We start from the raw sequence: 27,941 nt of genomic DNA, 5'->3' as shown, positions 1-27,941 counted from the left end.
ACTCAAATTCAGATTCATTTTCAGCATAAAAATCAGACACGGGATCAAATTCAAACTCAGATTCAGATTCAATGCAAAAGGAATGACAAGTATGCAGATCAGATAAAAATGGATGTTTCCTACCATAAAGAACAGAATCAAAATCAAACATATAATCATCAACAATCTGATTAATTATCTCAGCACAAAAAATAGAATGATCCTCAGATGGATGTTTCATGGCATCAAGAATGTTAAAATGAACAACAATATCACCAAATTCGATAGACAATGTGCCAGCATAAGCATCTATCTTGGTTCAGGCTGTTTTCATAAATGGCCTGCCTAAAATAATTGGAACTGAACCATGGGAAAATCCCTCTTCCATATTAAGAACATAAAAATCAACAAGAAAAATAAGTTCACCAACCCGAACCAGCACATCCTCTATGAAACCTGCGGGGTAAGCAACACTTCTATTTGCCAAATGAATCACCACATTTGTAGATTGCAAAGGCCCAAGAGATAAAGAATTGAAAATGGATAGAGGCATGACACTAACTGATGCTCCTAGATCTAGCATGGCATTCTCAAATTTATTGTTCCAAATAATGCAAGGTATACAGAAAGTACCTGGGTCCTTACATTTCTCAGGAATGTGAGGAACAGATTTACCTATCAATGCTAATCCTTTCATTGCCTTTGAGCTTCCTTTTGTGGGTGCACAGCTCTTTTAGAAACTTGGCATATCTTGGAATCTGCTTGATGGCATCTAGCAGAGGTATGTTCACATCTACTTTCCTGAAGATCTCCAAGATCCCCTTTTCTGCTTCTTCCATTTTTTTGTTTGGAATCGCTCTAGGTGGGAATGAAAGAGGGATAGGGGGCTGCTGTAAGTCAGAATTACTAGAAAAAGGTCCACCTGCATGAAAAATTTTGTTAGGAAGCTTTCTCTTTTGTGCAACTATCTCATCCTCTTTTTCAGGTGTAGAATGAAGCTTGACAGGTTCAGGTGCAGGTGCTGCTACTGGTGGAGGCACTTGAATTTGGTTTCCAGACCTCAAGGTGATGGCACTCACATTATTCGGATTATGCACAGTTTGTGAAGGCAATTTGTCAGAATTTTGGGACTGAGCTTGATTCATCTGAGTAGCCATCTGCCCCATCTGATTTGTCAAACTCTGAATGGAGGCTTTTGTCTCTTGCTGAAATTGCATATTCTGGATGGTCATTTGCCTCACTAACTCTTCTAAGGAAGGTTGAGGAGGAGCCTCAGTTGTTGGTTGTCTTTGTTGTGACTGGTGCTGCTGTTGCTGTATTGGAGGAGGAACATATGGCTTGCTTGGACCAACAACATTCTAAAAAGGAGGGATAGACTATTGTTGTTGTGGAGGGCTCGTCCATCTCAGATTTGGATGATTCCTCCAACCTGGATTGTATTTGTTGCTTGAAAGGTCATAATTATTTTGTTGTTGTGGAGGTCTATTATAAATGTTTGCAGCATAAGCTTCAGGCTGCTCATTGACTCCAGATTGCTGCAAAGAAGGACAAAGATCTGAATGGTGATCTGCAGAAGAACATAGACCAAAGACTCTTGCAACAGGTGTAGATTTCTTATTCATGGCAAGCTGGGTTACTAGGTTGACCAAGGCATCAAATTTTCCTTCAAGCTTTTTATTTTTAGTAGATGAAGATGAATCCATGACCACCTTATGGACTCCTCTAAGAACAATAGCATCATTTCTTGCACTGAATTGTTGGGAGTTGGAAGCCATCTTCTCAATCAAATTCCTAGCCTCAACAGGGGTCATATCACCAAGAGCTCCACCACTGGAAACATCAATCATACTCCTCTCCATATTGCTAAGTCCCTCATAAAAATATTGAAGAAGGAGTTGTTCAGAAATCTGGTGGTGAGGGAAACTTGCACACAATTTCTTGAATCTTTCCCAGTACTCATACAAGCTTTCTCCACTAAGTTGCATGATGCCTGAAATGTCTTTTCTGATGGCAGTGGTCCTAGATGCAGGGAAGAATTTCTCCAAGAACACCCTCTTAAGGTCATCCCAGCTGAAAATGGACCTGGGAGTAAGATAGTATAGCCAATCTTTTGCCACTCCCTCCAGAGAATGAGGAAAAGCCTTTAGAAATATATGATCTTCTTGGACATCCGGGGGCTTCATGGTGGAACAAACAATATGAAACTCCTTAAGATGCTTATGAGGATCTTCACCTACAAGACCATGAAACTTGGGCAGCAAATGTATTAGTCCAGTCTTGAGAACATATGGAACATCCTCATCAGGATATTGAATGCACAAGCTTTCATAAGTGAAATCAGGTGCAGCCATCTCCCTAAGAGTCCTCTCATGAGGTGGAGGTTGAGCCATGTTCTCAGTATAAAAATTAGCAGTGGAATGCTCAAAATCAAAATATTCAGAATCACCCTCAAGAGAATGCTCAAAATGCTCACAATGCACAGAATGACCAGGATGCACACTATGCCTAACTAATCTATGAAAGGTTCTATCTATTTCAGGATCAAAGGATTGTAAATCACCTTGATTGTCCCTAGTCATGCACTATATGCAGCAAATAATGTGTTTCTCAACAAGCACCTAACAAGGGGGAAAAACTACAGCTATACTCAAATGATATCAAAATGAGCTGAACTTTTGTGAGGAACACCCTAAAATCATGAAAAGATAGCACAAAAAATTTCAAACAAAAATTCAAAGTCTAACTATGGAAACTTCCTAAGGAAAGTTTAGAAAAATAGAACAATAAAACTTGAAAAATAAAAAAAAAACTTAGTAACAGGAGAGTTTGGATAGTTAGAGACCTTAACCAAGCTTTGCTGGGTTGCCATGGTATGGGAAATTTTTTTCTACCCCAAATACATATATAATAATAGTCGTTTTGATACCCGGAGCAAAAGTTATGGCTGTTTTAAGTTTTGCAAAAAATAAGTTCTCAAATTTTTTTGAATCTCTCAAATCCAGCCACACCAAGTGTTCCTGGTATTTTTCACACAAAATATGAGTCAAAGGAACCTACCACACAAAAATTCAGCCAAAAATAACAACCCTAACTATCAAAACAAAAATCACCAATTAAATTGTAAACAGTCGTCGCTAATTCAGTCGCTAATGTAATGCTGTGTGAACAGTAACGCAGAATCAGTCTCTAATTCCGTCGCTAAGCACTATTCACAGCAAAACAATAAACTGAAATAGGGAAAGCGCTGAACAAGGGGTACTACTAAATTGCAAAACAAAACATCAAATAAAACAGAATACCACACTAACACAACACGAACACACTAAACAAAAAAAAGTAAACGTAAAACAACTAAACATAAAACATGAATCACTAGCTATTATGAACCTTTGGACCACTGCTCCCTGGCAACGGCGCCAAATTTGATCGAGGTCATACCCGAATCAAATAAACATTAAAAATGCAGTATCTAGGAAGTGATCCTAGGTTTTCTCCAAACGAGCAATGGTCAACCAAACGTTCATAACAGATAGTATTAAAACAGTAACGAATTGGGGGGGGGGGTTATTTGTTTTTGTAAATTAAACAGCGAGTAAATTTGAAATAGAAAATATCAGAATTGAAACACGTTGTTTCCCCTTGATTCACAAGCAAGTCTCTTATCCTAGGTTACGGAGATTTATCCTTTATCAGTTCAACCACTTAATCCAACCCTAAATTAAATTACTAAGCGAAATTTAACATAAGGCATTCATTATGTGATTAAGCAACACATACACCAATTAATCATGAACGATCATTAAGCATGAACATAAATTAAGCGCAGAGACAATTAATCAAGCACTAAGCATGCATGGATCAATAGCAACAAATACAGAATAATTGGTGAAGAGAAGAAACCGATCAGAATTTAATAGTAATAATAGAACCTCAAAGAGAGTTGTGCTTGATCCTCAAGAGAAAACAACGCTGGAGACTTAGCCTTCCATTAATCTGTAGAGAACAAAATTGCATATTGAAGCAGCAAACGAAATTTTATTGCTACGTGAATAGTAAAAACTGGAATCGCAAAACTTAAATTTAATCTTTCTCTCCAAAATGAAAAAAGTGTCTAAAACAAGAAGAGAAGCCTAAAACTAAAAACGAAAAAGGAGAGAAAGAGCTTAAACTAGAACCTTGGTGTTGTTATATAGTTTTCAGCCCCAAAGCTTTACAAATTTGTTTTAAATCCAAGCCCATAAATAAAATAAAATCTAGATAAGATCTAGATGAAATAATATCTAGATAAGATCTAGATGAAATAATATCTAGACAAGATCAAATCTAGATAAGATAAGATAAGATAAGATCTAGATGAAATAATATCTAGATGAGATCAAATCTAAATAATATCTAGATGAGATAAGATAAGATTTGGTAGAATAAAATAGTCTGCTCTCTTCAAGTCCAAGCTCAATTCTGGATTCAAGCCCAATTGCCTATAATTCTCCTGAAATTAAATTAAAAACACAAAATTAATCAAGTAGGCCCAAATGATAAAACTGCATAATTAATTTGACAATTAAGGCTAATCAGTAATTAAAATGGTGACAAAAAGGGTTAAGAAATATGAGAAAATGATGACACATCAATCATGTTGACTCTTTACTCCCAAAATATTTCACTTCTAGAGCAATTAACCCAAACACATCCCTTAATATAGTCACATTTTATGATCTGACCATTCAGGCAGACTCGAATTAACCTTGTGGATGAAGTGTGGTTTTATAAAAAAATGGATAAGCACTGGTAACGGTTTACCTCGATTAGGGTTGTAAAGACCTTAATCTATCTAAGGATTCACCCACCCATCCATTCTATAGGCCCATTAGACTTTAGCCACCACGACAACTTTCGATACTAGATTGAGGGTCTTCTTAGCACCCCAACTTATGTTCCGATTCATATGCAATGCCATTCATCAATGCATGCATGTTATCATCGTTCAAATCCAACATTATATTACATCATCAATACATTTTTTTCATCATTATGAATATACTTCATTCATCAATTTTAACAACATAAAAGGTTATAACATCATAGATTCAATATTGATATGTTCATTACAATCATGAACCCACCTATAGTTCAATAAACCTAGCAAGACATTTCAACACCTTGAATTCTTGTAACAACTCACAAAAACTCATGAATGTAAATCTCATGATCTCAACATAAAGTCAAATATAATCATAAAACATCATCTCAATCACATCTCGCATCATTATATATTCATTAAGATCTCAAAATAATTAATTTAGACATTAATCACATCCACATCAACACTAGTTTTCTAGACTCAAAACTAATCATTGGACTAAAAGCTAATTACTGAACTTAAAACTGATCTCTGGACTCAAAATTGGACTAGACTCAAAATTGTTCATTGGACGCAAAGCTAGTCATTGGATGCGAATTTTGTAGAATTTCAAAATTTTATAGAATTGTCTCTCATGGCTTCCAAATCATCCCAAAACAAATGCAAACCATTTTCTATCAATTCCAATACATAAACAACATCAGAACTCATTACAAATTGGAACTTTCATCAATATTCATCAAATAATCAAAAACCCCAGTTTCAAAACTCAAAACCTCAAATGCTCAAACTTCCATTTTTAAACAACATGATTCATCTTGAAGCAACATTGAAAACAATCCATAACAACCTAAGCTTAGAAAAAAGGATAAAGTTCATCTTAACTATTCAAACTCAAAAGATGACTTTGTGAAGAGGAAGAAGGAAAGGAAGGAACTTTGGGTCCAAGATGGAAGTTTTCTTCCACTCACACAACAACTCCACACCATCCATACCACCTACACCCCAAAAACCAATATAAACCACATTAAAACCATGAAAATGAACACTTTTATGAACTTCCAAAAGTTCTCATGGAGAAAATGACAAAAATAGAAGATGAGAGGAAGAAGGAAAGTTTCTTACCACGGAACTAGTCTCAAAACTCGAAAAGAGTACTATTACAAGGTCCCTTGAGTCAAGAAAATTCAAGGTCTCATACTCTCTAATGGTGGATTGTCTTGAAGAAGAAGAGAGTGAAATGAGAAGCCATGTGTTTTGATTTAGATTTACAAATAATTTGTAAAGAGTTTATGGTGAGTTGTATGTTAAAGTAAAGAAAATTAAAAGAATGGAAAACAATTTGTGTGAACTGTTGCAATCCAATGTAGCCATTATTACATTAGTTGCATTGTTTCTATCGTGTCGTTGTTACATTTTTTGTTTTGTGATTTTCAAACGCGTCACAATTATTGTGTGCATGCAGTTTGCAGATATTTACAACTGCAATATTGCAAAAGCTTCACGTGATCTGATCCATAATTTGAAACCATAAATAGATTTACCTAGAAGTCTAATATGGTTACTTTGCGAGGCATAATCATAATCAAGCAACTGATTTTGTTTGAAGTTAATTTTTATATATAAATCAAGGTTTAAATACATATTACCGTTGATGTAATTTAGTATTTTTTTTCCTTGGTGTTCCTGTAATTTTTTTATTTTAGTCTTTACAAAATATATTTTTTTATTTTTTATCTTTAAAACACTTTAAATAATATTTTTTTATTATTCAAAGTATTTTTTTACTATTTAAAGTATAATCTAAAATAAATAAAAAACAAAAAAAACATATTTATAAAAATTAAAACGAAAAAAAAATTACAAAAACAAAAAAAAAACACTAAATTACAAAAAGTCACAAATCAATTGACTTTTGCCCCCTATAGATGCTGAGCTCCGGTCTCTTATGTTGGTATTCCTGGATTAGAGCACTAATATTATCTTCCTTTCCTATTGATTTTTTTTCCACATATACATATTTAAAGGGAGAAGATCCACTTGCTCCAAGAATAAATTTAAAAAGTTACTCTCAGTATAATTTTTTATTTTATTTTAAACCAACGGTTAATATTAAACCATTAAACTCTCTCAGGTGACCTTTAGTCATGTATCTTGTCTTCCGCACGCATCAATTCTCCAGCACCAGAACGGTAACAGATTACAAATTATTCGCACTCTTTGTTGTCAGAATAAATGCGATCCAGCCGAGTGATGGGTAATAGCATAAAGCCGCAGCCATATCGGGACTTTAACTACGTGAAACCTTTCAAGTTAATTCTTAGGTGTTTTTCTTTTTGAAAAAAAAAAATTGATGGAGTTCTAATTGGAACAACGATTTGTTTTTTGTTTTTGATACTCTGTCGAAATATCCTAGTGAATAATAGATTTTTGCACATGAACTGTTTGCTACAGAACCTCGAATATTCAGCCATGACTATCAGATTAAATAGTCATTTGCAAAAGCGGTTGACACTTAAAAGGCCTATCTTGGACACAGTTACAAGCGTGATAAATTAATTGATTTACACAGATCACACATCCTTTCCACTTTTAGCATTTTATTATTTCTTAGGATAAAATCTAAGGAAACGGCAATGGGTTGCGAATCTTTGGTATCTATGCACTTGATTTATGACCATTATAAATTCAAGATTTAGAAGATGAAAATGCTTGCACGAGATGAGAAGTTAAAAGGTCACGTGAGTAAATTTAATGCTTTAATCTTAGCCGTTAGTTTGAAATAAAATAAAGGATTCAGATTAAAAGTAACTTTTTTAAATGTATTTATTTTGGAGTAAGTGAATCTCCTCCCAATAAAATAATTACTAAAAAATAATAGTATTTACTTGGAGACGGTTTTATTAAAATGTTTTTATTTTCTTGCTTAATTTTTTTGTTTAAATGTAATTTTGGTTCTTTTATTTTACTTAATTCATAATTTTAATTCTTTTATTTTAAAATTGAGACATTTAGTTCTCTTATTTTAAAAAACCCGTAATTTTAATCTCCTATTTCAAAACACAAACATTTGATCCCCATATTTTAGAATATCCACAATTTTGGATCCTATATTTTAGAAAATCTATAATTTTGATTTAATCTTTAATTTTGCATATATTTTAGGTTAAATTACTCATTTAGTCCCTATAGTTTTACGATTCATATATTTTTAGTCTCTATAGTTTAAAATTGATTTTTTTAGTCCCTATAATTTATATTTTAATTCTCTTTTAATCCTTATAGTTTAAAAGTGGAATTTTTAGTCTTTATAGTTTGTATCTTAATTATCTTTTAATCCATATAGTTTTAAAGTAATCTTTTTAATTTTTATAATTTATATTTTAATTATCTTTTAGTCCTTATTATGAATATATATATATATATATATATATATATATATATATATATATATATATATATATAATTAGTTATAAATTATCAACTATTTTTTTATTACAGATTATCTTGCAATAAATTAGTTATGAATTATTTGTTAATATTTTTTTAATTAATTGTAATTGATAATATTACTCATATTTTGATGGTAAGGAGTAAAAGGGAATTAAAATATAAAGTATAGGGCTAAAAAACCACTTTCAAATTATAGGGATTAAAATCCAAATTATAAGGACTAAAAAAATCACTTTCAAATTAGGATTAAAAGATAATTAAAATGTAAACTATAAGGACTAAAAGAGAATTAAAATATAAATCTATAGGGACTAAAAAACCACTTTCAAATTTTAGGGACTAAAAAAGTACGAATTGTGAAACTATAGAGATCAAATGAGTAATCAAATGAGTAATTTAACATATATTTTGTTTCTTTTATTTTTATTTTGTAATTAATTAAATTATTTCTTAATAATACCTTAAATAATATGTTAGGTTTAGGTTAAATTGGATAAAAAGAAAAAAAAATAAAATGGTAAACAAAATTAAAAATTTGACCAAAATTATAAATTTTCTAAAATATAAGGATTAGATGTCTCTCTTTTAAAATAAAATGACTAAAACTATACATTTTTAAAAATAAGAGAACTAAATATCTCAATTTTAAAAAAATGAAGAACCAAAATTAAGGATAGAATAAAATAAGGAAGTATATTTACATTTAAGCCTAATTTCTATAAACACATTATTAAATATTCTAAAATGATTCACTAAAAAAATGATAATGATAATGAAATTTATCAAAAGACAAAATTTAAATAAATTTTTAATATTTTATTAAAAACTATAAACGTCAATCAATACAATTTTTTTAATATTAAAACGTCAATTAATTTACAATGGAGGGAGCAGTATCAACATCCACAAAGTCCTATTAGAGAAGGACTACGTACTAGATATAAGTTTTGAATTTACTTAAGTGCTCTCACTCTTATCACTTCTTGAGTGCCTTTATTAGAGAAAATCCAAAAGTTGCTTCAATTGGTTTGAGTGATTAACATGTTATAAACTTGGGTCATAATAGCCACTCATCTCATCATGTCTTAAACACCACCTACTTCTTTGATAACTTTTTTTATTTTTTATTGAGGTTTACTTCTTTGATACCCTATCCTTAAAGAAGCGTGCATCTTCTCCACTCTAAAGAGGGAAAAATAGTACATAAAACTTATAATTTAAAGTGGATATATTAATAATAAATATAATTTTTTATTTTATGTATATACCTCCTCATATTAAAGGAGTTATCATAATATTCCTTAAATTTTGTTTGGGTTGTAACTCTCTTTATGATTAAAAATAGTTAATATATTTTATATAACACGATGATATTTTTATAATACAATTTATAATTGTAAAAATATATGTTTAGTTTTAGTTTTTTATTTTTTGAAATTTTATAACTTAGTTTTATATAATATTCAAATTTATATATTTTGTATTTAGTCTAATAATCGATCCAATAATAATCAAGTCGGTTCTATATTAACAAATTTATCTATTCAATCAAAATATTTTAGTTATGTTTAACAAGGCACAACAACAATTACATATTTCTCAATGAATCTCAAGGAATGAAAAGAATGGGTAACATCCAACAGGTAACACGTAAAGAGTTAAAGAATTAAGGTCGTCATGAAAACCATCCAAGCATCTCAAACATGGCAAAATAGTAAATCAGCTCAAAAATGAAAAGTGATAAAGTCTCACAAGATATGCACTCTATCTCTCAAGTGTCTAGACTACTAGTTACTCTCAGAGCACCCATGAAAATAAACACCACATAGACTTAGCAAGACTCTAAAATTGACAACCAAATCACAAACACATGCACATGAGGATCAAAAGGTCTTTTAAGGTTGTAATGGGGTCAAGGACAAGGTAGATGAAAGTATCGGATGGTAGCTAAAACCCAAAGGAATAGAGGAGCAATGGGGAATAAGTGGGAACTAAGAAAAAGTAGTAAACCCCAAAACCAAAATTAAAAAGTAAACCCAAAACAAAATCAACCAAATCCTTAAACCTATCCAAGTCTTCAAACCAAGACCTCGTTTATTCAACTTCATTCTTTTTTTCTTTTTTTCTTCTTTTTTTATTTATTATTTTTATTTTTATTTTTTTTTTCTTTTTCCTTCTTATTTTATTTTTTTTAATTTTTTTTTAACGTGAACAGTAACAATTGAAAGCATTGAAAAATAAAGCAACAATTAGGCAATATATGTATATACATCAAGCATGGCCAACAAAAACATATCATCCAATGAAACATACCCCCCCCCCCCACCCCCCCCCCCCCCCCCTTCACACTTATTCCCAAAACAATTCCAAAGCTCCAAAATTCCTTAAGGGTAGGGTGAAATCATGGTTTTTCACTTAAGGCTTGTAATGAGCTTCAAAACAAAGAAAGTGGAATATAGGCTCAAAAGGGCTATCAAAGGAATTAATTCAAGGTAGACTCATTTGACTAGAGGCTTATAAGAATAAAATGCCTAAATCATCTCCCAACATGCATGTGAAGCAAGAAGTATCAACAAGAGTCAAGCCAAGGCTATTGTGCAAGCAATCAATGAGGCAAAACACACCGAATTAAAATAGATGATGATGGCTGAAATTCTCACTAGGGGTAAATCTATCACTTTCAATTCGAACTTCAAAACTAACTTGACATGTAGAGAAAAACAAGGATTTCAATTCACAAAATGCCAAGAAACTCCTATTTCAAAAACAATTACTCATTACCTATACATAACCCAAAATTCAAAGAGGAACATGCAACGTTGTATACAAACATAAAACCAAAATAACAAAATTAACCTAGAACCTAACAAACTTAAACTAGAAAACCTAATAAAATTAAACTAGAATACCCAACAAAATTAAAGAACAATCTTCCCCCCCCCCCCCCCCCCTCACACTTAAACAACACATTGTCTTCAATGTAGCACAATCATAAGATCAAGAACAATCAAAACAATCAATATAATTGGACAAGTGCAATAAAAGTAAAGAAGGAGACAGGAGAAAGAAAACTCCCTAAGTCATGGCGGAAGAGAAGTAGGATGAAGTAAGGAGGTCTCCTCCACCACTACATCCACTAAGGAGGGATTTGTGAGGAATGGTTTTAGCCGGTGTCCATTGACCTTGAAGCTTGTATCTGTGGATTCACTTTTGATCTCAACTGTACCATAAGGAAAAACATTAGTCACCACAAAAGGACTAATCCACTTTGACCTCAACTTACCACTCATGAGTCCGAGCCTAGAGTTTTACAATAAGACTTTTTGTCCAACCACAAAGTCCTTCTTAGCTATCAAGCTGTCATGGAACTTCTTGGTCTTCTCTTTGTAGAATTTGGAATTCTCATAGGCTTCTAAACGGATCTCATCTAGCTCACTTAGTTGCAACTTCCTTTCCTCTCCAGCCTGGTCCATTGAGAAGTTGCAAGTCTTTACAGCCCGATAGGCTTTGTGCTCTATCTCTACAGGAAGATGACATGTCTTGCCAAAGACAACCCGATAAGTAAACATTCCTATGGGTGCTTTGTAGGCAGTCCTATGCGCCCAAAGAGCATCATCTAGCCTGGTGCTCCAATCCTTTCTGTTCGGTTGCACAATCTTCTCCAAGATCCTTTTTATCTCCCTGTTTGAAATCTCAGCTTGCCCATTAGTTTGGGTGTGGTATGGTGTGAAAATTCTATGCACGACCCCATACATTTTGAGCAAGGCATACATGGATCTATTACAAAAATGGGTGCCTTGATCACTAACGATGGCTCTCGGGACTCCAAACCTGCAAAACAGATTAGATCTAACAAAATCTACAACAACCTTAGCATCATTAGTTCTGGTGAGTTTAGCTTCCACCCATTTTGAAACATAATCAACAGCAAGGAGAATATAAACAAAACCAAAAGAGACAGGGAAAGGCCCCATAAAATATATACCCTAGACATCAAACACCTCATAGAATATATTTTAATTTCTATAATTTATATTTTAATTTCCTTTTAGTTCTTACTACGAATATATATATATATATATATATATATATATATATATATATATATATATATTAGTTATAAATTGTCAACTATTTTTTTTTTATTACAAATTATCGTGCAATAAATTAGTTATGAATTATTTGCTAATATTTTTTTAGTTAATTGTAATTGATAATATTACTCATATTTTGATGATAAGGAGTAAAAGGGAATTAAAATATAAAGTATAAGACTAAAAAAACCACTTTCAAATTATAGGGATTAAAAGAGAATTAAAATGCAAACTATAAAGACTAAAAAAATCACTTTCAAATTACAAGGACTAAAAGAGAATTAAAATGTAAACTATAGAGACTAAAAGAGAATTAAAATATAAACTATAGGGACTAAAAAAACCACTTTCAAATTATAAGGACTAAAAAATACGAACTGTGAAATTATAAGAATCAAATGAGTAATTAAACTTATATTTTTTTTCTTTTATTTCATATTTTGTAATTAAGTAAATTATTTCTTAATGATACCTTAAATAATATGTTAGGTTTAGGTTAAATTGGACAAAAAGAAAAGAAATAAAATCGTAAAAAAAAATTAAAAATTTAACCAAAATTATAAATTTTCTAAAATATGAGGATTAGATGTCTCTCAATTAAAATAAAAAGACTAAAATTATACATTTTTAAAAATAAGAAAACTAAATATCTCGATTTTAAAAAATGAGGAACCAAAATTACGGATAGAACAAAATAAGGACTATACTTACATTTAAGCCTAATTTCTATAAACACATTATTAAATATTCTAAAATGATTCACTAAAAAAAATTTAAAATGCTAATGAAATTTATCAAAAGACAAAATTTAAATAAATTTTTAATATTTTATTAAAAGCTATAAACGTCAATCAATACAATTTTTTTAATATTAAAACGTCAATTAATTTACAATGGAGGGAGCAGTATCAACATCCACAAAGTCCTAGTAGAGAAGGACTACGTACTAGATATAAGTTTTGAATTTACTTAAGTGCTCTCACTCTTATCACTTCTTGAGTGCCTTTATTAGAGAAAATCCAAAAGTTGCTTCAATTGGTTTGAGTGATTAACTGATTGACCTTAATCATGTTATAAACTTGGGTCATAATAGCCACTCATCTCATCATGTCTTAAACACCGCCTACTTCTTTGATAACTTTATTTTTTATTTTTTTTATTGAGATTTACTTCTTTGATACCCTATCCTTAAAAGAAGCGTGCATCTTCTCCACTCTAAAGAGGGAAAAATAGTACATAAAACTTATAATTTAAAGTGGATATATTAATAATAAATATAATGTTTTATTTTATATATATACCTCCTCATATTAAAGGAATTATCATAATATTCCTTAAATTTTGTTTGGGTTGTAACTCTCTTTATGATTAAAAATAGTTAATATATTTTATATAACACGATGATATTTTTATAATACATTTTATAATTGTAAAAATATATGTTTAGTTTTAGTTTTTTATTTTTTGAAATTTTATAACTTAGTTTTATATAATATTCAAATTTATATATTTTGTATTTAGTCTAATAATCGATTGAATAATAATCAAGTCGGTTCTATATTAACAAATTTATCTATTCAATTAAAATATTTTAGTTATGTTTAATAAGACATTTAAGTTAGTTTTTAATTTTATTAGGCCAAAAATTTATTTGATTGTTAAATAAATAAGTTTTTTTTAGTAATTTTTAGTGTTTTTTTTAAACACTTGTATTTTTTAAAATATTAACTTCTAACTTTTAACTTTTTATATTTATTCTTTTCTTACCCTTAAATATTTATTAATTTTCCTTTTTAATCTTCACTTTATAAGATAGGATTTTATTATAATTTTTCTCTCTTCTTCTACTAAAAAGGTAGTATTTTTATTTTCATAATATATGATTTTCTCATTTTTAATTTTTTATTATATAACATATTGATAATGATGGATAATATATTTATTTTACTTTATTTTAAATTTGATTGAAAATATTTTAAGATATAATATAAGATCAATAATAGAAAACACAATATGTCTAATATATAATTAAATTTTTTTATCTGTAAATAAAAAATTACAAATGTTTAGAATTAATTAAAAACTATAACTATAAATACCTCAAAATATATTTTTATCCATAAAATAAAATTAAAATTTATATAAAAATATCAGTTAAATATATTTATTTATGTCATTTTATATTTTTCAATTTCTTTAACAGATATTTTTGTCAAACACTTATAATTGAATGGATTAGTTTATCAACTTTTACTTACCAATTATAACTTATAAGTCTTCAACTATCAGTTAATTTTTCAGCTTTCAATATATAATAATTTTTTAGCTAATTAGTTTTATGAGACATAATCAATCCAATTCGGTCATGTATATATTCATTTATAAACAAGAAGTTATATTATTTCAATGATTTTTTTTCTAAAATGTGAATCATACACATGTTAAGAACGATATTACGTTAATTAATTTATTTATTTTATTACTTTGTCATAACTGTAATTATCTCTTTCTTTCCTAAAAAGAAAACGGTCTACTTATCTTGTCTTTTTTAATTACTACCTCGCTTCCGGTTATACAAAAAAAGAAGTTAAAACTTAATAACTTTTTTTAATTTTTTTTTAATAAAATTAATTATATTTTTAAATAAACTAATATTTATAATTAAATAAATTTTGACAGACGAAAATAATAATAGAGAAACGCATAAATCAAAGCTAGTAATTCGGACATCAATTTGAAATTGTGATTAAAATTCTTATAATCTTCATATATTCTGTTAGATGTACGAACATCAGCTAGAAATTTTGTAGGGGTCAGGTTACCCCGTTGAATCATTTTGTAATAGCTTCGGCTTCCATTTAATCTATAACTATATAAAGATTACGGTTACGGTTGCTTTGATGTACACATCTTTATATTTACGTTATTCCTATAATTGTATTTGTAAGGTTGCTTTGATGTACACATCTTTATATTTATGTTATTCCTATAATTATATTTGTAAGTTATTATTTTATTCTTATAATTACATTCATAAATCATTTACTAACTTTTTTTATTTTAAAATGTATTGAGTTAGACACAAAGTGTCTATTTTACCTCAGTAATTTCGTTAATACTTGATAAAAAAAATTAGGAATTATAAGTTTCACTTCATGGGTGAAAGAAGAAAATGAGAGAGATCGAATTGTGAGTTTAAATTTATTTCACTAATAAAAATTAACAATTAACATTTGTGAATAAAATAAAATTTTGCAACTCAAATTTAAGCTAAATTAATTAAATATCTAATATTCAAATATTTGAATACTGGCTAGGTAAAAAACAGTGTGGAATTCCGCTCTCTTTTCCTTCTCTAAATATCACATGAATAAACTTGCAAGTGAAGAGTTAATACTTGAAGAACACGTATGGAAAAATGTTATATCCACTCAAAGAAAGCCAAGAGAAAAGAGCATCGTGACTGGAAAACAGAAATGCTTCCACTATCAATACAAGCCATCCACGGTGCATCATGCAGTAAGCTATCAAATGTCATGATAGGCTCATAAAAATGACAACTTAGAATTGTTAATAATTTAATTTAATCTAACTAGTAGGAATTCTAAGTTTTGATAGGCTCTATAAGAACTTTTAGGACAAAAAAAATAAATGAATATCTGCATAAACCAAAATTAGTTTTTCATAACTAAATCATTAATTAATTTTTAGATGTTATTTCATTTTTAGAAAAAAAATATATGAGTGAATTTTTATAAATTAACTAATGAAGAGTTAATTTCAACTTATGAAAAAATTCATCTCATTTTTTTTATTTTCTTTAAAAATACTTCTGAAAAAATCTTACCCAAGCATACTCTTAATGTAAAATTATTTTCGTGCTTCTCTGTCATTTTGCAAATTTGTTTTATTATTTTAATAACCGTTCAATTTTTGCTTAATTCATAACTTGACATTTGATGTTTAATGAAAATATTAAAATAACACTCTATTACACTACTTTTTTTCTCAGCCACTCTATTACACTACTAGTACAATGTCAAATTGTCAACACAATCGTGTTAATGTAAGACTCTACTAGATTATTGCGTCACAAATTTTATTAATTATTAAATGAAAAGTTAATTAATTCACCAAAAAAATGTTAAGTAAACATAATTACACAATTATAATGAGATACCAATTCGCAAAATAATAATAGAAAAAAGACCGAAAATGCAATTAAGTGAATAATTTTATGACAATATTATCAAATGTTGCAACATATATTTATTTAATTAATAAAAAAATGACAGTACATGATAATATATAAAAAATATTATTAAATATATAATAATACAAAATTCAAAATATATCGTAAAACTGCTTTGAGTTTGGAATAATTCACGAGTTAAAGTAAAAGTCATTACACTGTCATGACTAATAAGATTGCCTTTAAATTAATCAGGTGTCAATTACACCGTGAGCTGAGCCCATTTCAACTTCCAAATTTAATGCGAGTTAGGTTATGTAACACTCAGAAAACCTTCATTTTTTTTTTGGTAGAAAAAACCTAAGATCTTTATTATCAAAGAAGTAGTGATGTTGTTGTTGTTTTCGCTTTGGCCTGCAAAAGCTAAAGAGGCAGTGCCTTACTTCGTCCGCAAACCAACCATTTTTGTACGTTCCTTCAAGAAAGCACACTCTTACCCTATCACCAACCAACATCATGTTATTCTAAAGCTCCTTTTGGTTCTTCACCCAACAAAGAGTACCCTTTGATTCTTATTGATATTCCAATTTTTCATGATAAAGGGAAAAAATTTATCCAAAAAATATTAGGAGAACTTTAAGACATTAGAGAAGGACCACTTAATAACTTTATTAAGATTTTTTTTATATCTATAGTCTCTTTCATAACATTTTATATGATCATAAAAGATATTAAGTATTCTCAGTACAACACAATAATAGACAATAATTAATTATAATAAAACTCAATTATAATTATAAATATTAAGAGAAATTAATATAGCAACAAAAGATTTTTTAGTAGGTGAGACATCATAGTTAAAAGTTATAATGTCTATCTATCTAAATATAAGAAATCCTATTTAATATCAAATAATTTAAATTTATTGTTAATTACAAAATCATGGGTGAAATTCATTAAAGGATGAGATATATATAAATTTGTGATTTTCAATAAATTCTAATTAGTAGTAAAATATGTATTTAAAAATTTGTGCTAAGGAGTGTATTTCTAACTTATCTCATAGTGCTATTTTTACCTTTTCTTAATGTATTAAATTTTAAATTTAAATATAGTTTTGATCTTTCTAGTATCACAACATGATATTGTTGTAATGGATGATGTGACTTATGAAAATTAGAAAATAAATTATCACAATATTAAAGATGAAACTTCAACTCATCACCCTTAACTCCAACAATACATTTTAAACTAGAATATACTCATATTATTTCATTAAAAATCAATGACTTAGTTAAGTTTTTCATACCTGAAATATAGTTCACTTTCAAAAAACTACTTAACATTCATTTTTTCTCCAAGATACATAGAAAATTTTTGCGTTCCATTTTAGTATCTGTCTTCAGACTGCTTCCGTTAAGTGATGATGTGACAGATGGAGTATCACGTCATCATGCCTAGTCACTAACCATGTATGCATAGGTCACCACATCAATGCCACATCATCAACTTCTTCCTCTCAAAGTTCCATTCTTCGTTTCTCCATCTTCTTTTCCCCGTTTTTCTTCTCTTTGTTCTCCTCTCTGTCTCTCTCACTTTCATGTGAGGTGATTTTGCAAAGAGTTTTCACAACCACAACAAAACATAAACCACACACTCTCCTAACTTGAGGTTATTTTTTTCTTACCCTAAAGAGGCATGAGTTGTAATGGGTGTAGTGTCCTTCGAAAGGGTTGCAACAAGTCTTGTATCCTACTTTCGTTTTTTTTTCATCTCTGATATTTTTTTTTCTTTTATGCACCTCTGTTTCAATCTCTATTGTTTGAAGCGTGTGGAAGAATGATGAACCTTGTCAATGGTGATGTGGGACTTTTGTGGACCGGAAACTGGCACGTTTGCTAGACAGTGGTTGAGACGGTGCTCCGCGGTGGCACCGTCAAGCCCGTGCCGGAGCTTCTTGGCCTAGATGCTCCCACTCCCACCGCCGATGATGCCTCCGAAGGAGAAGTTATTTGTACCAACAAGTGGAGAGTCCGAGATCTGAACCCAAACTTTTGGTTCCTGGGTTTGAGGTCTGATAAGGGTGGTTTTGGCGGTAAATGCAAGCGATTTGAAGAGCTCGCCAAGCTTCAGATAGCTATGATGGATCTCAATCTCTGGTTGACGCCAAGTTTTCTGCAGAAAGTGGTGAGCTTCAGTTGCCGACAAGAAATTCGCTGGCCGGGATCTCCGTCGATGAACTCTGAGGAGTCCGGGATAACGACAACGTGTTTGGAGAGCGGGATCAGAGATCACTATGCTCCTGACGTAGACCGAAAAGTGCTAAACCTTTTCATTTGATGACATTTTTCATGACGGTGGAGAAGAGGAAGAAGTTGATGATGTGGCGTTGATGTGGCAACCTGTGCTTACATGGTTAGTGACTAGGCATGATGACATGGCACTCCGTCTGCACGTCATCACTTAACGGATGTAGCTTGATGGCAGGTACTAAAATGAAACACAAATTTTTTTAGGTATCTAGGGAAAAAAATGAATGTTAGGTAGTTTTTTGAAAACTAACTATGTTTCAGGTATGAAAAACTTAATTAAGCCAAAATCAATTGCTCAATACAAGAAATAGCATGCTTAAAAGTATAGCAATTAGGATAAAATAAAGTTGCCCTAGCTAATTCATAAGTTACCACATTAGCTTGTCTCTTGATACAACCTATCTCAAAGGTTGAGTTACAGGCCACCAATCTACTACAATCGTGAACTAAGATCCCAGCTTAGAATTGTTAACACTTGAGTTCATAACTTTGTTTGTCACTAAATTACTATCCAACTCGATCTTAACATTTTCAAGCCCTATAGATTCCATGAACTTCAAATATTATTGGAGTCCCCAAGCTTCTCATTTATTGGCATTCATGCAAAGTTGTCTGCAATAGCAACAATAAATCTTCCACAGTTATCCCAAGCACAAATGCCAATTCCTATTGAGTTGTGGCATTTTAAGAACCCAACACATCGACATTACAAGTAAATGAACCTAGTTGAGGCAATCTTCAAGTGCATATATGAATCTATTGAACGACTACCATGATTCACTTGTTGAGCTCTAGACCAGTTTTGTAAAAAATCATCACCTTGTTGTATCACTTGTGAATCTGGATAGGTTTCATTACCTTACAACCTATCGTCGTGCCATCTCCAAAGACTCCATAACAAAATGGCCACTTGTTGTTAGGTATCCAACCTTCTAAATAATGTAAGATGAATTGAGCAAAAGACTCAATGTTATTACATAGATGAAATGCTCCTAGCACCTAATATTTATCTAACACACAACAAAGGAGTGCATTATAGTTTCAACGTCAACTTCACAAAGCAGGCAAACAATGGGGCAATCAACACCACAAAATTTCATATTAGCTCTTATGGGAAAGCATTGTCTACATGATCTTCATATTAAGTTTTTCATCCTTGGTGGAACTTGCAATTGCCATAACATCCTCTAGTCATCAGTCACGTGATAGCTCATATGGTCTGTGAATCCATGCATAATTATTAAATATGCACTCCTTACAGAATAGACATCATTTTCTATGGATACCTTAAATTTCACAAAGGATACACATAACATAATCCACACAATAAACTCATTGTGAAATTTAAGTTTAATCATCATAGCATGAAGATATCCCGTCCCCTTGCCTCCCCCTTGGCTTACATTTCAAATAATGAAGAACCTCACAATCTACCAAAGCATTATCAATTATAGATCTACCAGGCACAAAAGCTGATTGCTCCTCAAATACACATTTTCCCATAACTCCTTTCAATCTGTTAGCAAGCACTTTGGAGATAATTTTATAGATCACATTGTGATAGCACAACAAAGACAACACCAAAAAAGGAAGCAGGAACTACAATAGCAAAGCCAGGGGTGCGAATGGCAAAAGCAAAGAGAACAATTACGAGGCCTTCATACCTCAAAGATTTCGTTTGAGAATGCAAAAGCAGAGCTGACCTGGCAGTGATGATTTGCTGAATGATGTTGTCTGCTGCTAGGAGACATTCCTAACCAAATTCTGTTATAGAAATATTCCCTGTGGATTAGGACAAATTCTGTTAGCAGTAGTTCTATATATACCTATGTAAATAATTAGGAAATCAATAAGAAAAGTTACTATCCTTCATTGCCTTTCCTTCTGAACCTTTCTCTTCCCATTGCTTGCGGAGGTACTGGCCCTCGAAGCCAGCCACTAACACCCCTATCAATTGGTGCTCTCATTGCCTTCATGCCCGATTCTGACAAGAACCTGGGTTCCTCAGACCGCCTTGAGGAAGCCCTTATTCGTCTCACCAATCAACATATGTACCTGGGTGAGTCTGTGAATTCCATGACTTTGAAAATTGATGAACTTATCCAGCGCCTTAGCCCTGCCCTGTCACCTTCTTCAACCACTCCACCACCTTTGCCTCCGCCTTCCCCTGTCCCTGCAGTAACACACATAATGAAATTAGACATGCCTCGGTTTGATGGCACCGAGCCACTCGATTGGATCTTTAAGATCAACCAATTTTTTTAGTACCATGGTACTCCAGAGCAGGACAAGCTTAGCATTGCGTCATTCTACATGGAAGGCTACGCCCTCGCATGGTTTCAGTGGATGAACACCAATGGCCAGTTCACCTCTTGGCCGGTGTTCCTCCAAGCTTTGCGTACTCACTTTGCGTCGTCCCAATATGACGATCCTACCAGAGCTCTGTTCAAGCTCACTCAGAAAGGCATCGTGGTCCAGTACCTTTTCGAGTTTGAGGATCTTGCCAACCGAATCATCGGTCTTCCCTCCCCCTTCCTCCTTAGTTGCTTTGTGTCAGGCCTCACACCGGAGATACGGTGGGAGGTGTAGGCCCATCAACCAATGACCTTGGTACAGACCGTCGATCTGGCCTGCTTCTAGCAAGAGAAGATTCTCGACAATCATCGTCTTCCTCGACCTCGCCCTTCGATTCAACCCATGCACCCACCCCTTACAATACCCATCATACCCTCCCAGCCTTTACCACCCCTCTTACCGCCACCCCCACGTGTTTCACCACCACCCTTGAAGCGACTATCCCGGAGGAGATTGCTTCCCACCGGGAACGGGGTCTATGCTTCAATTGCAAGGAGAAATTCCATAGAGGACACCGTTGTGCCTTTAGGCTTTTTCTCCCCATCGCGGATGAGGATAACCCAGCCCTTTCTAATATATCCATTCTCGACCCACCCGATACACCACCACCCGACCCACCCGATTCAACATATTTATACCCAGCCCAAATTTCTTTGAATTCCTTGGTGGGCCATCTCACGCTAGAAACCATCCGCCTGGTGGGACACCTCGACGACCACCGTCTCCTTCTTCTTGTTGATGGAGGAAGTACTCACAACTTCATCCAACAACAACTTGTGACCCAGTTGGGCTTGTCGTGTCGTGCCACTACTCCCTTGCGGGTCATGGTAGGTAATGGGCAATACCTCGAGTGCCAGTCGATGTGTGAAGCCATTTCAATCACCATTCAGGATATTCCGTTCACCATTGATTTACATGTGTTACCGATATCAGGCACAAATATCGTATTGGGGTATAGTGGCTCAAAGCTTTGCGATCTATCCTTACTAATTACACAACCTTGTGCATGCAATTCATTTATGAGGGACACTTGGTTAAGCTCTAGGGTGATCGTGAGGCTAACCTGAGTCTCCTGACTTCGACTCAATTACGCCATTTGTGCAAAAAGCAAGGACCTAGATTTTATTTCCATATCGCAGTCCTCTCTGCAGACCCACCTGCATCACATGTGGAGAACTTATCGGCTCCACTCCAGTCTCTCCTCACTCAATTTGGTGCTTTGTTTCTACCCCACCATGAGCTACCACCGGCGCGACCCACTGATCACCACATTCATCTGCTTCCTCAATCCACGCCGGTGAATGTGCGCCCATATAGATATCCTCACTTTCAAAAGCAGGAGATTGAATTACAAGTGGATTCCATGCTCCAAAAGGGGTTGATTCAGCCTAGCACCAGCCCGTTTTCTTCACCGGTGCTACTTGTTAAGAAGCATGATGGCTTGTGGCAGTTCTGCATTGATTACAGAGCATTAAACGCCCTCACCATTAAGGACCAGTTTCCCATTCTAACAATTGATGAGCTCCTCGACGAACTGGGTGACGCTCAGTGCTTCTCCAAGCTTGACCTTCTACAAGGATATCACCAAATTCGCATGCACTCTGAGGACATCCCGAAAATGGCCTTTCGAACTCACCATGGCCACTACGAGTTCAAGGTCATGCCCTTCGGGTTGTGCAACGCCCCATCCTCTTATCACGCGACCATGAACTTAATATTCCGTCCATACCTTTGCCACTTTGTCGTTGTCTTCTTCGACGACATTCTGGTATACAGTGGTTCATTAGAGGCTCATCTGCGTCATTTGGAGATGACTTTCCAGGTATTACTTGACAACCACTTTGTCCTGAAGCTCTCTAAATGCTTCTTTGCCCAACCGTAGGTCGAATACTTGGGGCATTTGGTTTCTCAAAAGGGGGTCAAACCCGTGGCTGCCAAGGTGGCTGTTGTCTCTCAGTGGCCTGTGCCGCAGTCGACAAAAGCGGTGAGGAGCTTCTTAGGCTTGGCCGGATTTTACCGCCGCTTCATCAAGGGATATGCGATGATTGCAGAACCCCTAGTCAAGTCCACTACTATTGACCCTTTTACATGGACGCCGCAGGCACAAGCAGCTTTTGAGCAACTGAAGCAAGCCTTATCAACAACCCTTGTTCTAGCCCTCCCTGATTTTCAACTACCATTCACAATCGAAACAGACGTGTCTAGCACAGGGATGGGTGCGGTGTTGTCACAAAAGGGACATCCCATAGCATACTTCAGTAAACCTTTCAGCCAGAAGCTTCTCTGTGCATCAACATACGTCAGGGAACTGGCCACGATTACCTCTGCAGTGAAGAAATGACTCCAGTACATCTTGGGCCACCCTTTCACAATCATAACAGACCACCGGAGCCTTAAGGAACTGCTAAACCAGGTTATACAAACTCCTGAACAACATATGTACTTGGCACGCTTGCTTTGTTATGATTACCACATCTAGTACAGGTCAGGCACCCTTAATCAGGTCGTGGACACCCTCTCCAGAAGACCAGAACCCACTTCCTCCCTCTCAATGATCTTGTCGCTTCCCTGCTTAGCTTTTCTTGAGGAGCTCCACCGTCAATTGGCCAATCACCCTCAATACCACCGTCAACACCACGATATTTCAAACTCTCCGGCGTCGCACCCAGGCTTCACTATCAGTCAAGATCTTATTCTAAAGAACGATCGAATCTGGTTATTGTGGGATTTACCAATCATTGCTTCCCTCCTTGTTGAATATCACGCAACATCCACCGGTGGCCATATGGGCGTCGCCAAGATGATAGGTCATCTCTTGGAAAATTTTCATTGGCCTGGGCTCAAAGAAGACGTCACACAATTCGTCGCCAACTATGTTGAATGCCAATTCACTAAATATGAAACAAAGAAGACGACATGCCTTCTATGCCCCCTTCCGGTACTTTTTCTTCCATGGAAGGACCTCTCTTTGGACTTCATCATCGGCCTTCCTCCATATCAAGGAAAAACAGTTCTCCTCGTGGTTGTTGATTGCTTCTCAAAAGGAATCCATTTGGGTATACTTCCGTCGACACACACTGCACATATGGTGGCTACCCTGTTCATCGACATCATGGTCAAAATACATGGAATTCCCAGAAGCCTCGTCTCCAATAGAGACCTGTTATTTATAAGTGGATTCTGGCAAGAGCTTTTTCGGTTGAGCGGCACGCGTTTGTGAATGAGTTCAGCTTACCATCCTCAGAGTGATGGTCAAACTGAAGTGATGAATCGTATCATTGAGTAATATTTAAGAGCTTTTGTCTATCATTGTCCCGAAGCTTGGGGCAAATTCCTGCCGTGGGTAGAATTGTCTCACAACACCTCATGGAACCTCGACACGGGCACTACACCATACGAGATCACGTTTGGTCATAAGCCTTTCAGTTTCTTGGAGTATCTTTCTACCAATTCGAGCATTGACGCTGTTGATGAGACCTTGACCAACTGGGATGAAGTGTTTCATAGCATTCGCAAGAAGCTGCTTAAAGCCCAAGCTAGCATGAAACTTTAGGCAAACGCAAAACGAAGAGAGGTCCATTACCAAATAGGTGATTGGGTTCTTTTGAAGTTGTGCCCTTATCGGTAGCGATCTGCCAAGGGACCTCAGACAATTTTTGGTAAGCTGACCAAACATTTCTATGGTCCCTTTCAAATTGTTGAACGAATTGGCACCGTAGCTTATCGTTTAGGTCTACCACAAGGAGTACGCATTCAATCGGTGTTCCATTGCTCCATGCTCAAACCATTTCGTGGTGACCTCGACAAAGTCAACACTGCTCACTTATCTGATCATTTTGTCAATGATCAACCTGTAATTACTCCTCTAACTATTTTGGATCATCGGCGCTCATCCCCAATGAAGGATGCTCCTTGGGAAGTATTGGTCCGATGGTAGGGCTTGTCCCCAGATGACACCTCCTAGGAGGACGGGAATCAGTTGCGTCAAGATCACTACCTTGAGGACAAGGTCCTTCTCTAGGGCCACAGGAAGATGACAACACAACAAAGACAACACCGGAAAAGGAAGCAGGAACTACAATAGCAAAACCAGGGGTGCGAATGGCGAAAGCAAAGAGAACAATTACGAGGCCTTCATACCTCAAAGATTTCGTTTGAAAATGCAAAAGCAGAGCTGAGCTGGCAATGATGATTTGCTGAACGATGTTGTCTGCTGCTAGGAGAATTTCCTAACCAAATTCTGTTATAGAAATATTCCCTGTGGATTAGGACAAATTCTGTTAGCAGTAGTTCTATATATACCTATGTAAATAATCAGCAAATCAATAAGAAAAGTTACTATCCTTCATTGCCTTTCCTTCTGAACCTTTCTCTTCCCATTGCTTACAGAGGTACTGGCCCTCGAAGTCAGCTACTAACATCCCTATCACATTGCATAAAAAAAACAAGTCTAAAATCTTTCATACCTTTAGACTAATCAACCCTAGCTAGAAACTAACACAATAGAAGTATCATTAATCAATGAAGGAAAAACATTATCTTGAAGCCACTAACAACAAGCTAGAAAAACATCCTCCCCGTGCACTTTCCAAAGTCTCTAGTAGAAAGTTGGGTTGAACCATCAGAACCAGGAGCTTTATCAGGTTGCATATGAAAGATTGTTTCCTTAAACTCCTCATGAGTAGATGGTTGAATTAGCATGAAATAATCCTCGTGAGATATATTATGCTCTCCACCTTATGAACAATCGGACCATAAACCCCTTCATTTCCAACAAATAAACCTGCAAAATAATCAAAGGTTAAATTACAAATCTCCTCCAATAATATGTAATCATCAAAATAATGGGTTTTCTTATTGCATAAATGAAAGTGATAATGAGAACCAAAATTACACATATGCTATTACTAAATAAAAATTGCATAGATTAATTAAATAAATGTACAGTATTAATAATATTATTGATAAATCAATACTAATAATATTACTATATTACATTACAAGGACTTAAAAGTATATTCAAGTCAAATCTTATTTAAAAAAAGAAAAAGAGAAGAGGATTTATATCATTAAAAGAAACTTAAAATTCTAATAGATTGATCTACTTAAGTTTATATCTATAATTAATATAATAATAGTATTTATTATTATTATTATTATTATTATTATTATTTCTTACCATATTTAAAAAAATATATTTTCACCTATTTAAGTTATATATATATATATATATATAAATTATAATTTTCATTCATGTATTAAAGACTTATATTTACTACTACTATATAAACAAACACGTACACATTTATTGGTAAATTATTATTATTATTATAATAGATAAACTAATAATTTAGTAACTATAAATTATTATATATAATGTACTTTTACGAAAATATATATGACATAAATATAAATTTTAGTGACTAAAATATGAAAATTAGATGCTCAATATTTATATCATATTTTTTTAATTAACCATCTTATAAATTATTTATATTTATTATATTATTGAGGTTAAGTTACAATTTTGATTTTTATTTTTTTCCACAAATTTAGTCCACAAAATTTTTAAAAAATTGTAATTTTAGTTCAATATTTAACTTTGCATTCATTTTATTTTTTATATTCTAATTTGTGATTTTTTTAAATTATATGGTAAATTTCCACCTCTTCTTATCACTAATTCACTAGCAGATCATTACTCAAACTTTAAGTTAATTATTCAATGTATGTAACAGCAAAAATGAAACCAAATTTGTGAATTTGGTTAAATTTGGAAACCAAAATCATGAAAAAGAATTGGAAGATTAAAATTATAGATCACGAATTAAAAGAAGATCAAATTAATTTAAAAACTATTAATTTATTTATTAACATGCTAATAATTTTATTAATTTTATTTGTATTAATTTATCAATATTATTTTAATATTAATAATATATATACATATAATTTTTTATTTAGTAGTAATGAATAATGTACCTTTGATTGCTATTAAAAGTATTATTAATTTTAATTTATATATCAAAGAAATTCATTTTAGTAATAATTAAATGTTGTCGTTAGCGTTTAAATTAGAAATTTTTTAATTTAATTTTTAACATTTTAATATTTTCATCGCCTATTTTCTCATCTTGGCTTAAATTTTTAATCTTATATTTTCTTTCCTGTTAGCTCCTGTTACACCATATTTATACCTGTACAGCATTAAGGTATTAGAAGAAACGTATACGACAAATTTCCATTACGTCATAGTCACATACCAAATAAATTTCCCGTGTCATGTACTTAATTTTATGCAAAAAGATTTGTGAAATTCTTTGTTCTTGTTATTATAAGTTAGTGTTTTTTTTTTAAATTTCTGTAAGTTTTTCTAATTTTCGTATCCGTAGATTAATGTTTTCGTAATTTTGATTGATGTAAAATATTTTGTTAATTAGTTCCTATACATTTATATTTTTTAATTTTAATTCATGCAAACATGAATTTATGACAATTATTAATAAAAAATTAAAATCTTAAAAAAATAATAGTTTAAAAGAATTAAAAATACAAAAAAGTTACAGAAATTAAAATTAAAAAAAAATACTAATTTACAAAACTAAAATTAAAAAATAAGCAAGAATAAAAAATAAAAAGAAAAAACTTTAACCAGATTTATGCCATTCTGCACACACTTCTTTTTAAACCGATAC

The 27,941-nt window shown here is 32.7% G+C and overlaps 1 non-coding gene and 1 pseudogene across 1 annotated transcript; both read left to right on the top strand.

Annotated features, from left to right (window-relative positions):
- Nucleotides 1-1,884: 1,884 nt before the first annotated feature.
- On the top strand, nt 1,885-1,991 carry LOC114388764. The gene has a single exon (XR_003661561.1). It is a non-coding gene; the product is annotated as a small nucleolar RNA R71 (small nucleolar RNA).
- A 16,286-nt stretch (nt 1,992-18,277) lies between these two features.
- LOC114387873 lies at nt 18,278-18,919 on the top strand (annotated as a pseudogene).
- Nucleotides 18,920-27,941: the final 9,022 nt, after the last annotated feature.

The sequence above is a fragment of the Glycine soja genome, chromosome 15 (assembly GCF_004193775.1).
Source record: "Glycine soja cultivar W05 chromosome 15, ASM419377v2, whole genome shotgun sequence".
Classification (NCBI taxonomy): Eukaryota; Viridiplantae; Streptophyta; class Magnoliopsida; order Fabales; family Fabaceae; genus Glycine; species Glycine soja.
The sequence above is the reverse complement of the archived record's forward strand: the minus strand, read 5'-3'. Positions and strand labels throughout refer to the sequence as shown.